Here is a 13,961-nt window from a genome sequence, read left to right as displayed (position 1 = left end):
TTTCATTTTAGTTTTAATTGGGTCACAGTTTCCATAAGATAGTTTTGGTGACTTCCTGTGAGAAACAGAATTGCACTTGTTTTCCTGCTGGCTCTGTCACAAACTATGAGTCTCCTGACAACTCACTGAACGTCTGAGGTCCAATTTCTTTAAAGCTTTCAAAGAGTCAGAAGTAGATCACCATGGAAACCCTTCATGAGGCATCATTTTTGGGATTCTGTGAGGTCAGGATTAATCAATAATGTCTCATGGGCACGTGTGAGAGCAGCACAGTGTCTGTAAAGAGTGAGTAAAATAGGCAGGGAGGCCACTGAGCAATAGTGGGGACAGGATTTCCACCCGGTGTGTGGCTGCCTCTTACCCCAGACCTCACCCTCACAAGCTCTCCCACAAAGTGGCCTTTCTTGAGAAATATACCCCTGGGCCACCCCAGCTCACCCCTCTCTCAAAGCTGACCCAAATCCTCCACTGTCACACCAGTGTGGTGGCTACAGTACGTGGCAGTATCTCCAAATCCAGGCAGAGGGGCAAGAACTTCTGACCGGGCAAATTTAGGCCCTGCTGTTTCCTGTGTTCTTTTGCCTCAGCTCTGAAGCTCTGGTGAGGAGAGTAAGAACAGGGCTGTTCTCTTCCAGGGAACATTCCTGTTCCTGGAGCCCTCCCGATTCCTACATCACAGGAGCTGCTTTGTTCTAAATAAATGTTTCCCAAAATCTGGGACCTGGCTCTGGGAAACAAATTCACGTTAGGGCCACAAACCTGACACTCTTATAATGCATATAATTTCAGACTTAAACCACAGACAACTGCCAGTGCAGGAAGAGCTAGGAGCCTCTATTTGACCTAAAGACTCTGATGAGACGCCAGAAATTCTGGAATACATTTGACAGTGCTGAGTCCATTCACATTCACTTTCTATTTTATCCCTGGACATTTAGGGATAGGTCACTCTGTCAAGTGCTGTGAAGGGTGTAACAATGGTTTCAGATAAGTGTGATATTTAGATGAATCCTGAGATTTAAAGCACACCTGCTCATATCGCTCCACCAACCTGAGCCTCGATTTCTTTTGTTTTTTCTAATGCCATCCGATGGTTATACCGACCTCATAAAGTGGCTGTGAGGTTTACATAAGCCACCCAGTGAATAGAAAGAAGTGCCTTCTGAATATAATTGAATTTGCCATTTTCTGACTTGGATTATTTGCTTTACAGGCGAGAACTTGATCTCTCAGAACGCCATTGTTTTCAAACCGGACTCTGACGCAGGTTCCTTCTGTCGGCCCTGCCTACAGGTGACAGCGCTGGACTTTACCCGGTAGTTTTAGCCCCAGAGCTCGTCTCTCACGCAGACTCACCGCCAGCGCTTTCTGGCTCTCACGGTCTCATTATAAACGCGCTTTCCCCTCCTGCCGCTCACACTGGGTTTTCTCCCGTCCGGCTGCAGGTGGGGCCGGGCACAAGGTCCCTGCACCCCGGCCCGCACCGGGCACCTGCTCCTGACCGGGCTCAGTCTTATCTGCGCCCCCGGAACCCCAAGGGCCGGGGTCCCCCAACAGGTCCCGGCGGGCTGTACACTGAAGATCCCGCCTGGGGGATTCTGGGACCTCCCGTTCCCTCCTCCCAAGACACAAGCCCCCAGGCACTTCATGCTTGTCCCCAGGTCACCCAGATTTCCCATCACCCCCTCGCTCTCACTTTAGATGCGAATCCTCGCAGCCGGCGCAGAAAACAGGGTCCAAGAGGTGCTCCCTGCGTAACCAAGGACCACGCGGAAGCAGGAAGGCGGGACTAGAGCTGCACAGGAGCCGACAGACCCCAGAAGACCCGTTCCCAAGGTCCTGCGCGGCCAGCCAGTTCCATAGAAGACTACATTTCCCATAAAACACCGCTCCCACTCCTGTCTGCGATTTATTACGTTTCTCCTTTTTATAGATGATAGCAAGATGTTGGACTTGACTTTCTCTCCTACCTGGGTTCTTTCAGAATCCAGAAACATTAGGGCTTAAACTTAAACTTTACCGCCAAATACAATCTGTGGTCCTGGAGAAACGCCATTGAATGAGCGATAGCTGCCAAGTCCTTGGTTACAGTTGGGGAAACTTGAATGTGCAGTGTTACTTTTTTTTTTTTTTTTTTTTAATGCGTTTTTCCGGGACCCATCAGCTCCAAGTCAAGTAGTTTCAATCTAGTTGTGGAGGGAGCATAATCCATAGCGAGGACCCAACCAGCAACTTTGGTGTTCTGAGCATCTTGCTCTAACCAACTGAGCTAACCCACCGCCCCCACACTGGGTTACTCTTAAGTGTAAAAATATTGAAATAACAGAGGAAAACATACTGGCTTTATAAAGGTACATATAGTTAAATATTGTATAGAACATATAAAATGTGTTATATATGTTGGATTGAGGTTTGCAAAACAAGTTGTTTACTAGTAGGGACAGGACTATGGCCACATATGTTTGAGACTGATAAGAGTAAAGGAAAAAACATGTTTTTGTGTGAAACTGAGCATAACAAAATTGAGTGATAAACATATTTACCAAGCAACTTCTGGTTATCAGGTAAGAGGTAAAAAACTCCTGGGAAACAACTTCCGGTTATCACCTAAGAAGTAAACAAGTCCAGGGAAAAGAGGATAAAAGTAGAAATCCAGAGCAATGCTGTGAGCAGTCTGACTGGGCACTTGGCTAAGACCCTCTGCAAGGCTCTGTGTGAGACAGTATATGACAGAGTCATCTGTGAGTGGCAAGCTGCGATACTCTGGGACTCCAAAGTTCTTCCTTGCAAAACCAGCTCGCCTCAGACCCGTCGTGGGCCCAGTCATCTCTCCCGGACCAGGAACCTTCACCACCTCAGTTGACTCTGGGACTTGGTTTGTCATTAAATTCTGTTCTATTCTGTATAACTTTCTGTGCTGACCAGAACATTGGCCTCTGGAGGGACACTGGTTCCCAAATAAAGCTGTGTTACTCACTCTATCTGAACCTGTGTGCTGGGACTTTGTTCCCCACTCACATCACGAGTACCACGCTGGGACGTAGGGCCCTGTGGAAGGATTAATGTCCCCTTGACTTTCAGAAATAGACTGAAAATGTGACGACTGTCCGTCACAGGCACTCGCAACATTAAATTGGTGTAGCTGGCGTTTGCATTGGCATATTGGACTTTAAATTAGTGTGGTCATAACTTTCACTTCCCTGCTGACTTCACAGCTGACGCCCAAGTCGCTGCCGTAAATCAGAGTACTTTGCTGTAAATTGGCATCGTCTGCCGTAAATTGGTGCAGTCTGCCGTAATCAGTACTGTCCCTTTAAGAACAAAACAACTTCTGGGCGGGCGATTAGCCCAGTTGGTTAGCGGGTGCGCTGGTAATCCCAAGGCAGCTGGTATGATTCCCACCTGGCTCATTTTGCGCTGCACGCTGCTTTTAAAACTAAAGGAAGGAAAGTTTTTTTCTTAAAATCTATCTGCTGCTCGCTGACAGTGGGTAACAATGTATGGCACGTTGGATAGCCAAAATAATATATGAAAGAGCTGAATTGTGTGAGGAAAAATTGAGAAATAATTTGTTAACAGCTGGAACTGTGAAATGGAAATTTTTGGTTTGGAAAAATAATTGCTTATATTCTCTTGCATCCAAACTTTTATAGCTTATTTTCTGTTTCTTTTAGATATCTCCTTCTCTCTCTCTCTCGCTCTCTCTCTCTTCCGTAGAATGTAGACCTTAGATAAATCCCTAAAAAAGAAGCTTAGCATTAGGAAACATCCAAATACTGTGCTTAATAAGGACCCATGGTATGAGACAAAGATAGAGGTCAGGAAACAGCTTCTTGTACAAACCCCCGAGGATGTACAGATGGATCTCAAAAATCCTAAAAATATGAATCCTTCAATTTCAAGGTTACCCACGCAGGAAATTCCTGCAATTTTGCTTAAAAGACTCTCGCAGGTCAATGAGGACAGGAATAAAGGAAAGACAGTGGCCAGGAAATTTTTGACCAAATCTGCAGAAAACCTAAAGGGTAGGTTTAAAAATGACGATGAATGGAAACCAAGGGATCTGCACTCGGAGGATCCAGGAGATTATCACAACCCGTGGGCCCCAGAGGAAGTCTACCAGGCTAGACCAGTAATAACTAGAAAACAGGTTATAGATTATAACCATGGACAGGGAAAACCACAGTACCTAGAGGAAGGAAGAGAATTCACTAGAGCAGAACTCTAAACCACGAGGACTGATTTCTCACAAAAAGATTTGGCAGACACAGAACGACTCCTTCATGTTTGGGATAAAGGAGCAAACACTATCATGTTTACAAGAACAGAGATGTGGCAAATATCAGCTGTCACTAAACAATCTTAGTTGAATGAACAGCTCTTGGCCATAACTCAGGCATACCCAACAGTGATACACTGTGGGATTGGATCACAGAGGTCTGGTGAGCCACATACCCTACAGTGGACCTAACTTCCCTGGGCAATGGTTTTACACTGGAAGGACATAGCCCAAGCCATCAAAGTCACTAGAAAAATGGCAATTCTAGCAGTGATATATGACAAAAATATTAACACTCCCATGCAGGTTACTGCTTCAAATACAATAAAGAAAGCCATACTCAGAGGAGCCCAGCCACACCTGAAAATGTCATATATGAATTCAATAGCACAGGCAGGGATAATTGAAGACATAGTTAAGGTCCTCAGACTGGCAGAACAACTCCATGGCATTCCAAAATTTGCATTCAATGAACAAATCAGGAATCCCAGAGAGGCTTTATGCCACAGTAACAAACCAGGAAACAGGACAAACCTAGGCAGACATTTAACAGGCCCTGGAATGGCAGATTTTTCCAAAACCAGGACCCATTATTAATATGTACAGGGGATGGTCTCCAAGAAATTGGACTCCAAGAAATCAGCAGGTAAATAACTTTTCAGGGAATCCACAGCGGAATTCCAATTTTCAGGGTAATTTCTATAAGAGCCCTAATTTTCAAAATAAGTGTAGGGGAAATACACAACCCTTAAGATGACCTCTCAGTAGGAATCCTAGATGGAATCCTAGAGATGTCCAACAATCACAGATACAATATACTCAAAAATTCTTTTCAGAAAACTGGTAAACCCTCGGGTGGACACAGCTAACAACCATGGTCAACCCGGAATAATAGACCTTATATAAAGTTATATATAGAATCTTTTTCACACCCTCAGGTGGTAAAATTCTTAATTGATACAGGCTCACAGGTTACTCTGTTGAAGCAAACAGATAGCAGGAATTTGGGGACATTCCCATCCTGCAATATTGAAGGGCTTCAGGATACACTCTCCAAAGCCTATAAAATTCCTATCATTATACATAATTATGATAGGTGCCCAATTAACTCCTATGCCTGTATAGGACAAAATTTAGAATAACATCCTAGGGAAGGACATTTTACTTACTTTATTTTCTTTCTTTATTCCACTTAAAACCTTAAAAAACAATATAGTTGGCTTCAAATGTTGACTTAGCATCTGTCCAGATTAATCCAGTAAAACTACCAAAACCTGTTGAACAATGCTTTACTACCCTCTTAAAGTGGGACATAGGGAAATTACTGCTAAAATTCAGGAAATGGTGACTCAGGGCATAATCTCTAAAGGTCACTCTCACAGGTTTAATAACCCATTATGGCTGGTTTTAAAACAAAATAGGCAATACAGATTAACTATTGACTACAGGAATATTAATAAAATGAGTTCCAAAATGCCAGGGTCATTGCCTGACCCTGAGGAGGTAATTCATAAAATTATCCAGAGAAACAGCAAATTTTATGTGACAACTGACATGTCCGATATGTTCTTTGCCATTCTGATGACAGAGGACAGCAAGGAATATCCCACCTTTATGTGGGAAGGTGCACGATATCAATTCAGTAGGTTACCACAGGGATACTTGAATCATCCACACATTGTACATTCCATTTTGGCATCACACAATTGACAACTCCAAGTACTCTTCTCTCATTATCTCCTACATTGATGATATCATTAAGATGCGTGATGAGGAACATATATTGGAACAGGAAAAACAAAAATTGATACAGGACTTAAGATCAAAATGGTTAATGAGGAAAAGACCTCAGGTCTCGCAACAAATGTTAAATTTTTAGACATAACATGGAATTCACAAGGCAGACAAGTACCATAATCAGCAATTGACAACATTTAAGCTCTAACAGCACCCAAAGATAAGGTACTGGCTCAGAGGCTGATAGGCTTGTTTGGCTATTGGAGACAGCACTTTCCTTATATGGGAACGTTGCTGGCACCATTGTACAAAATAACTAGGAAGGCAGAAAATTTTGTTTGGAACTCAGAACAGGAAAAAGCTTTTCAGTAGTTAAAAGACTATGTTATCACATTCCAAACCCTACTATGTCCAGCACAAGGTGATGACTTGCGCTTGGAACTAGTACAGAGAGGAGATCATGGCACATGGTCTCTATGGACCGGAAAAAAGGGGGATAAACTGTTCAAACCATGTGGTTTCTGTACCAAGCGATTTCCACGCTCTCCTAATAAATATACTGAATTTGAGCAACCGGTCTGGCTCTTATATGAGGCTTTAAAATCAGCTGAGCCTCTCACAGGCAACACCAGGTTCACTGTTCGAACCTCAGTACCTGTCCTACACTGGACTAAGCTGACGCCAGAAGAAACAATGGGCATCCCATGTGACCAGCAGTTGCTAGCCTGGAAATGGTATATCCAAGGCAGGGATATTGCCACAAAAGGACAACCTAGTCTTCTCACAGAGGAGATTCACAAGGCAGAGATAGACTTGCCGGACCGTGATCCGAGGGATGAGCAAATCCATGTCCCAATAGGAAAGTGGGCTCATCCTGGTCTCCTGTCTTGCAGAACTTCTGGTTCACAGACGGCTCAGCAATGGGACAGCACAGCTTTCAGGCCAGAGGACGGGGTCATTCTCAAGGAACAAGGTGAGAGCAATTCTGCTCAACATGCAGAACTCATAGCTGTAGTGTTGGCAGTGAGACACTCAGTACAGGAAAAGCAACCTACGGTCAGAATTTTTACTGACTCCTGGGCAGTTGCTAATGGAATTACAATTTGGTCACAAAGATGGAAAAAAATTTCAAAATTAATGGCAGAGAAGTCTGGTCCAGGGATTACTAGAAAGAACTAAGCCTATTGGCTGAACAGATTAAAATCTTAGTCACACATGGATCAGCACATAGAAAGGGAGAAACACCAGAAGAATACTATAATAACATTGCAGACTCTCTCACCAAAAAATCAGAGGTAAGGGTAGAATCTAAGGACTCACTATCTAGGCCAAAGAGACAAATCAAATTTCCCATTAAATATCAGGACTATGATACAACTGGAGCATTTAAGGTTCCTAATGAACCGGACAAAACACAATCCTTAGACCCCAAAACACGTCCACATAGACCACAGAGGGAGCGTAAGCCTCCAGGTCATCTAAAGGACTATATCACTCATGCAACACCAGTTACAGAACAAAAACCTATTATAGTTGGTGATACTATTAAACAAGTCCATTTAGGAACACATTCCCTTTATAATTGGCTGACTAAAAGAGGTTTACAAATTCCACGGCAATGCATTAAGCATATTATTTCTACATGCGTTGACTGCAAAACATTTAGTGACAGATATAGATATAAAGAACCACCTGATACTACATTGTTAGGTCAGCTACGGGCATGGTCAAAGCGGCCGGGAGCCAAGTCATACCCCTCTGCCAAGTCAGACCCGTCCCCTCATAACAGAGACTGAGGCCCCTGGCGTTTCCCAGAAAAGGCAGCAGACCGCTGGTGCAATGATAAGCAACTCCGGACACAGCCACTCGTGCCCGATCTGCGCTGGGGGGCCTGCTCATCTGCCACCTCACTCAGCCAACCCCCACCCCCAAAATCGCATATATGCCTCCCTCCCTCTACCCTGGGCGCAACTTCGCCAGCCCCCGTCTGCGGACCGGTGAACCTCGCCCGGGAGCGCAGAATAAAGCACTCACTTTCCTCAACCCGCCTGACGAACCTCATTATCTCGCCGCAAACCTTACATACATCTATACACACTTTTAATTTTCTTTGTCAAATTGATTTTAATTGGACCATTAACACATTCATACACCCAAAAATATGCATGCACCTTGGTGGATAAATTCTCTGGCATCGGAGTTGCATTAGCCTGTCACAACCCACATCGAGGGCAGCCCATGGAGCAATTCGTCGATGGTGTTGTTTCTATGGACCACCTAAGATGATTGAAAGTGATCAAGGATCACATTTTAGCTCCACAGCAACTAAAAAACTGGCACAACTTTTAGAAATCCCACGGCAATATCATTTGCCTTATAATCCCACTGCTTCTGGTAATATTGAAAGATTCAATGGACTTTTAAAAAGGGAACTAGGGGCTGGTCCGTGGCTCAGGTGGTTAGAGCTCCATGCTCCTAACTCCAAAGGCTGCCGGTTCGATTCCCACATGGGCCACTGGGCTCTCCACCACAAGGTTGCCAGTACAATTCCTCGAGTCCCGCAAGGGATGGTGGGCTGTGCCCCCTCCAACTAGCAATGGCAACTGGACCTGGAGCTGAGCTGCGCCCTCCACAACTAAGACTGAAAGGACAACAACTTGAAGCTGAACGGCACCCTCCACAACTAAGATTGAATGGACAACAACTTGACTTGGAAAGAAATCCTGGAAGTACACACTGTTCCCCAAAAAAGTCCTGTTCCCCTTCCCCAGTAAAATCTTTTTTTTAAAAAAAAAAGGAACTAAAATTGTTAGAGCAACATTCTTCTTTTCATTGGCATTGGATGTTGCATATTTCCATTTAAATCAAAGGGAAAACTTGGTCGTGAGCCATCTCACTCTTACCTAAATTGCTCACCAAACATTGTCAATTTTCCAATTGACAACAAATCTTGTAAATTCCTTATAAAGTCACCATTAAGAATCATAAAAATAAAGTCTCCCCACAGGATATAATCACCGTTGGAGGAGGGAGTACTTATTGGACTTCCGGAGGACGTGTACAGTTACAGCTCCACAAAACCAACCAAATCTCCCCAAACTTCTAAGTATTCTTGCTACTTTTTACTACATATTTTCGTAGTACTTACACTTGTTGAATTCGTTTATACTATTCTTATTTATTTCTGTGCTCCAACATAACTTCACTTGGCAGTACTACCAGCCCTTATTTTCACTATTTTATATATTACCTTTTTCCTTTGTGAATATACCTACCAGAGGGGATGGCATGTGTCTCAAATAAACCCTTTGGGCAAACCCCCAAACCATTATCAGGTCATGGGGGCCCCAGGAGGGTATATCCCTCCTGTATAATTTAGGACATAGGCTATGCAATAGAGACTGCTGCACATGCACTTATATAGCAGTAAGTTTACCTAACAGACAAATTAGGGCAATGGAATTTGAGAAAGTAAAACAACCAGCTTTTTAGTCTTTGGCATGCTTAGTGAAACATATTCTCCACTGTAGAATGCCTGGATACGTGGATTACACTTACAGAAAATCTGAAGAACAGATAATGTCGCGTCCTGTCCGACAAGAGCTGTAGGAAGCGAGAAGGGTGGCACAGGGTTAAGAAAGACAGTAACCAAGAGTAGAGTGCAAGCAGGGCCAAGGGACTCAAGTCTCAAGGACTGAACCCCTAATCGGGCCAACACATAGCTTTTATTGGTTAACAATTGAAGATGTTACTGTCAAGATCTGTGAATTACGTGCCTGCTGGCTGTCTTTCCAAAAGTCCCCATTGTGTTCCAGCTTGTACTTTTGCCTTCGCACATGCACAACCCCAGGGAATCCTCTGAAGGGGAGGGACCGATATGACTCCATCAGGTCTCAGTTTGCTGAGACATCCTTTCAAGGAAGCTTTTCTGATATCTCTCCATCAGGCCTCAGTTTGCTGAGACACTCCCTTGTGAAATCCTGGGAAGCGTGCAGGGGAACAAACGGTTTGCCAGCTGTAAGGCAACAAGATAACATGGTACAAATATAATCTACAGATTGCTTTAAACTTTAGAAAATCACTTAACCTAGTCTCACTACAAACTATTATCATTAGACAACTATTAGACACCTTTACAGAGACACAGAAATAGTTAACTAGAAGGATTAAATTTTTTACCATGCATAGGAATGCCAAAACTAGACCATGAATTGGACCTTCAGAACCAAAACATTGGACAAAAGATGAAATTATAACTAGGATTCAGAGAAACTACATTTTGGGTAGAAGAACAAATAATAGGGAAATTAGAAGGGGATTACAGGAATTACAAATCAGACCCTAATTAACTTTACCCCTATCACAGATGATTTCGCCTTGCAGATTCACTTGCGTAATTTTCAGCTTTGTTTATTTGATCCTAATCTATACAGCCATGTTTTTTTACCGGACACTACACCATTTGTGGGACTAGAAATTGCTTTCAGGATAACAACACTGCAGGGGCTACCTGTAAAACGTTTACCAATTATACCTTGTGTTTTCTGTAAACATTGTGGCTCTAGATAGGAACCGCAAGAAGATGCTTCTTGGAAACATAAATTTGATCTTCTCATGCCTGTAAGTCCTTAATGCAAGAGCATAAGGACTTACTGATACAAATTTGTTCAAGCATACAGCTTTTGGCTAGACAGCAAACTGAATATGGAAATATAGGATTTGCTTGGCTTTTAGTATATATATGGTACATTGTATTTTTCAGTTACTTTATAAGCATCAGAGAGAACATAACACTGAAATTTTGCTTGCTAGACCTGAATTACCTACTCCTAGTCATTATGCAGTTCCATTTTTGGAATACATGCTTTCAGAAACTTTTCCTCTCCACCCTCCTTATACTCGCAGGTATAGACCCTATTAATAATACAATCTCTGCTACAACTCTTCTTGAAGCTCCATCTCCCATTACATTATTACCACCTGCTAGAGAGACATATAGGACACCCACAGGTGCCACTCTCCTTCCAGCACCAGGATTAGAGGAACACATTCCTGAATATATTATATACAATACTTCTAGGCTTTTGAGTACATTTTTAAACGGAGGAGCACGAACTCTAGCACGGCTCAAGGTTCGATCCTTTTGCTGTCTGTACTAGACACAGGACAGATGCACGCAGGTTATATTGCAAAGACTGCAGACAGCCAGGAGATGGAGGGAATTTACACACCAAACACCACAAAGATAAGATGTCCACACCTGCAAGGATACACTGATAGAATGTACACAATTGGCTTATTGTACATTAAATCAGGATTTTAATAATATAACATCTCATTGTTCAGTATACTTACAAGACCTAGAGGATGCAGAAACTTAAAATTCACAAAGGCTCTATACAATATAATGACACACCTTTTGGCATGGACATTGATACCACCTGAATTAACCATATAGTCTCAGCCCTAATTCTACATGCTTCCAATTAATGCTTGAATTTTACTTTTGGTAGGTACCTGGAGAAGAGGAAGAGGGTGTTTATGATGAGTATCATGATGGGGATTACGAGGGTTATGAGGTGAGCAATAACATTACAACTACTAAAGTACTGCACCCAACAGTAGTGCTACTTCGACAGCTAAGCCATCCATCCTCAATCTAATCTATTGTCCTTTCCGCTTCTCGCCTAGCAAACACCTACAACAGGAAGATTTGGATATCTACTTTCCTACAATATTACTTCCACAGACAAAGATGGTAGAATCTGGTATACATATAAACTGACAGATTTTCCAAATTTCCCAGTCTTTGGAAATTTTTGTATTCATAAATGTGTGGAAAATTCACTATTTAATATTTCGTATAACACTTTGGACAATTTTTTTTCTCCTTCAAAACTTTTTAATAGAACCAAAACTACCCTTTCACCAGCAGAAATGCATTGGATCACTCATCCACCAGTTACAATTCTTACATCCACATTAGTTAATCTTAATAGGCCATTGGAATACCCTCAGAGAGATTTGGACCAGGAAATAATAGAAGCATGCCCAAAACTGGAACACATTTGTGCAATTGGATACAGAGCTAATTATACTACAATACCCCTGAAGAACAATACTTGGTTAAAAACTCAAAAACTTTTTGTTTGTTTCCCTGTAAATGCAACTATCACACAGAGAACTTGGAACCATGTAGGTATAGAAACACAATCTCGTGCTATACTGTTCATATCTAATACAGGTAGAAGCTTAAGGATCAGCATATCTTCTTATATCATATGTAAAAATGGAGCCAACCCTTGTCAGAACATGGCTTATCTTATGCTGAATCACTCTAACCCTGCATTATGGCACAAGCTTCTAAATATAACCAGGGTATATCCACCTTTACATATATTAATGATACATCAGACATGGAGGGATATATCTTTATAGGAAAAGCCAATGTTACATGGTTTAATGTAACTTTGAAAACATACAAAGCCATTGGTTGGGAGAAGTATGTCCTTTGGATACCTTTCCTTACGGCTACTGCCCTAGTACGGAAGCTGACTTTTAACCTCACAGATTGTGGCTGCACTTTACAACAGCCTTATAAAGAAAAAAAAAGTTCAAATACCGTTTTTTTGCAGGCACACAGCAGGATAGCCATAGGCCAGCTATTCAAAAAAAACTATTGGCTACTCTATTTTCCTTTCCTGCTCACACAAGCCAGAGATAGTAACAGCAATGCGGCACTATTCACTCGTAGCTGCAGGCCCATATTTTCCCTTAGGGACGAAAAGCTAACAATATTGCTGACATTTGGATAGATTTATTATACAATACTTCCTTTTCCTATAGCATTACTAAAAATAATCACACAAATGTCAGGGTAATGTCTATTACTGGATCTGCTCGAGCAGATATTCTTCAGAGACAGTCTCCTACTTTGCTTTTAGTCAACCTCATGCCTTTTCAGATCTTCTTTTTATTTTCCAACCAATGTTTCTACACACCTCCAAGGACGCTCACCTGAGTGGTGGGAAACCTTGGGAGGTTCTTTACCAACTTGCCAAGAGTACATACGCTACTAGATCCTTATTCTTTTCAAATGTTGCTTCCAATGAAAAGCAGCTGAAAGTATGTTACCTTTGTTTCTCACATACCACTTGTAGGAATAAGACACACCACCTTAATCAATACTGAACAGACCTTTATCTAGCAATAATGACATGGAAGAAATGCCATGTTCCTCAATATATACCAGGACCACGTATTTATAGAGAGAGGTTGCTTCAGTGGAACACATTGCCTGAGAACTGAACATTATAAACCAGAATGGACATCAGGTTTGGTTAAACCACCTCCAGTAATCAGTACTACATTCAGACCATTACCTATTACGTTGCAGCCTAAACGCCTGCTATACAGACCTACACCTAGAAGGGTACACATTACCTTTAATTTAGATGATTTCAGGGTGGCATATCTACTCCCTGAATGTAAGGCATACACAGATTCTAGATATCATACGACAATTAATTTAGGCACGATGAAACCATTGGATGACTTTAAAGTTAGGAAACCATTACAGGTACTGTTAGCAGCCAGACTGATTACTAATTTCCTCATTGCTGGAGTACAAGAAGCTGAGATACAGGAGATAAGAGGGAAACTATTGGAGGAACAAGTAACCAGACAACATTTTTTCAAACAAACTCAGGACATTGTACATGAACTTTCTTCTTCTATAGGTGAAATTAATTCTTTGTTACATACACATGACACACTTATCCATGCACTTACGAAAACTCAACAACTACAACAAGAACATGAGCAGTTAGAACAAAATTTCTTCTTTCTTAGATCCCAATACTTAGAAAACCAGCTAGGAGGATGCTGTGATAAAATGTATACTTTGCTGTAGCTTGCCTATGCAGACATTCAGAGACTCCTTAAT

The 13,961-nt window shown here is 42.1% G+C and overlaps 1 protein-coding gene and 1 long non-coding RNA gene across 5 annotated transcripts in view; one reads left to right on the top strand and one right to left on the bottom strand.

Annotated features, from left to right (window-relative positions):
* LOC117031838 (zinc finger protein 37A) overlaps window positions 1-13,961 on the bottom strand; it is a 97,582-nt gene that overhangs the window by 33,425 nt on the left and 50,196 nt on the right. The window contains exon 1 of one of the 3 annotated variants that reach the window (XR_004424626.1): window positions 1,697-1,860. The exons of 1 other annotated variant lie outside the window; for it this stretch is intronic. The gene's annotated coding sequence lies outside the window, so the exon portion shown is untranslated. Of the gene's footprint in view, window positions 1-1,356; window positions 1,512-1,696; window positions 1,861-13,961 lie in introns of those variants that run through there. One more of the 3 variants, XM_033122636.1, reaches the window with a different exon arrangement.
* LOC117031839 (uncharacterized) overlaps window positions 2,568-13,961 on the top strand; it is a 26,406-nt gene continuing 15,012 nt past the window's right edge. The window contains exons 1-4 of one of the 2 annotated variants that reach the window (XR_004424628.1): window positions 2,568-2,875; window positions 6,910-6,989; window positions 9,024-9,122; window positions 11,530-11,709. This is a non-coding gene — a long non-coding RNA (uncharacterized LOC117031839). Of the gene's footprint in view, window positions 2,876-6,909; window positions 6,990-9,023; window positions 9,123-11,529; window positions 11,710-13,961 lie in introns of those variants that run through there. The other variant, XR_004424629.1, reaches the window with a different exon arrangement.

The sequence above is a fragment of the Rhinolophus ferrumequinum genome, chromosome 12, assembly GCF_004115265.2.
Source record: "Rhinolophus ferrumequinum isolate MPI-CBG mRhiFer1 chromosome 12, mRhiFer1_v1.p, whole genome shotgun sequence".
Classification (NCBI taxonomy): Eukaryota; Metazoa; Chordata; class Mammalia; order Chiroptera; family Rhinolophidae; genus Rhinolophus; species Rhinolophus ferrumequinum.
Note: the sequence above shows the minus strand (reverse complement) of the source record. Positions and strands in the feature narration are given on the sequence as shown.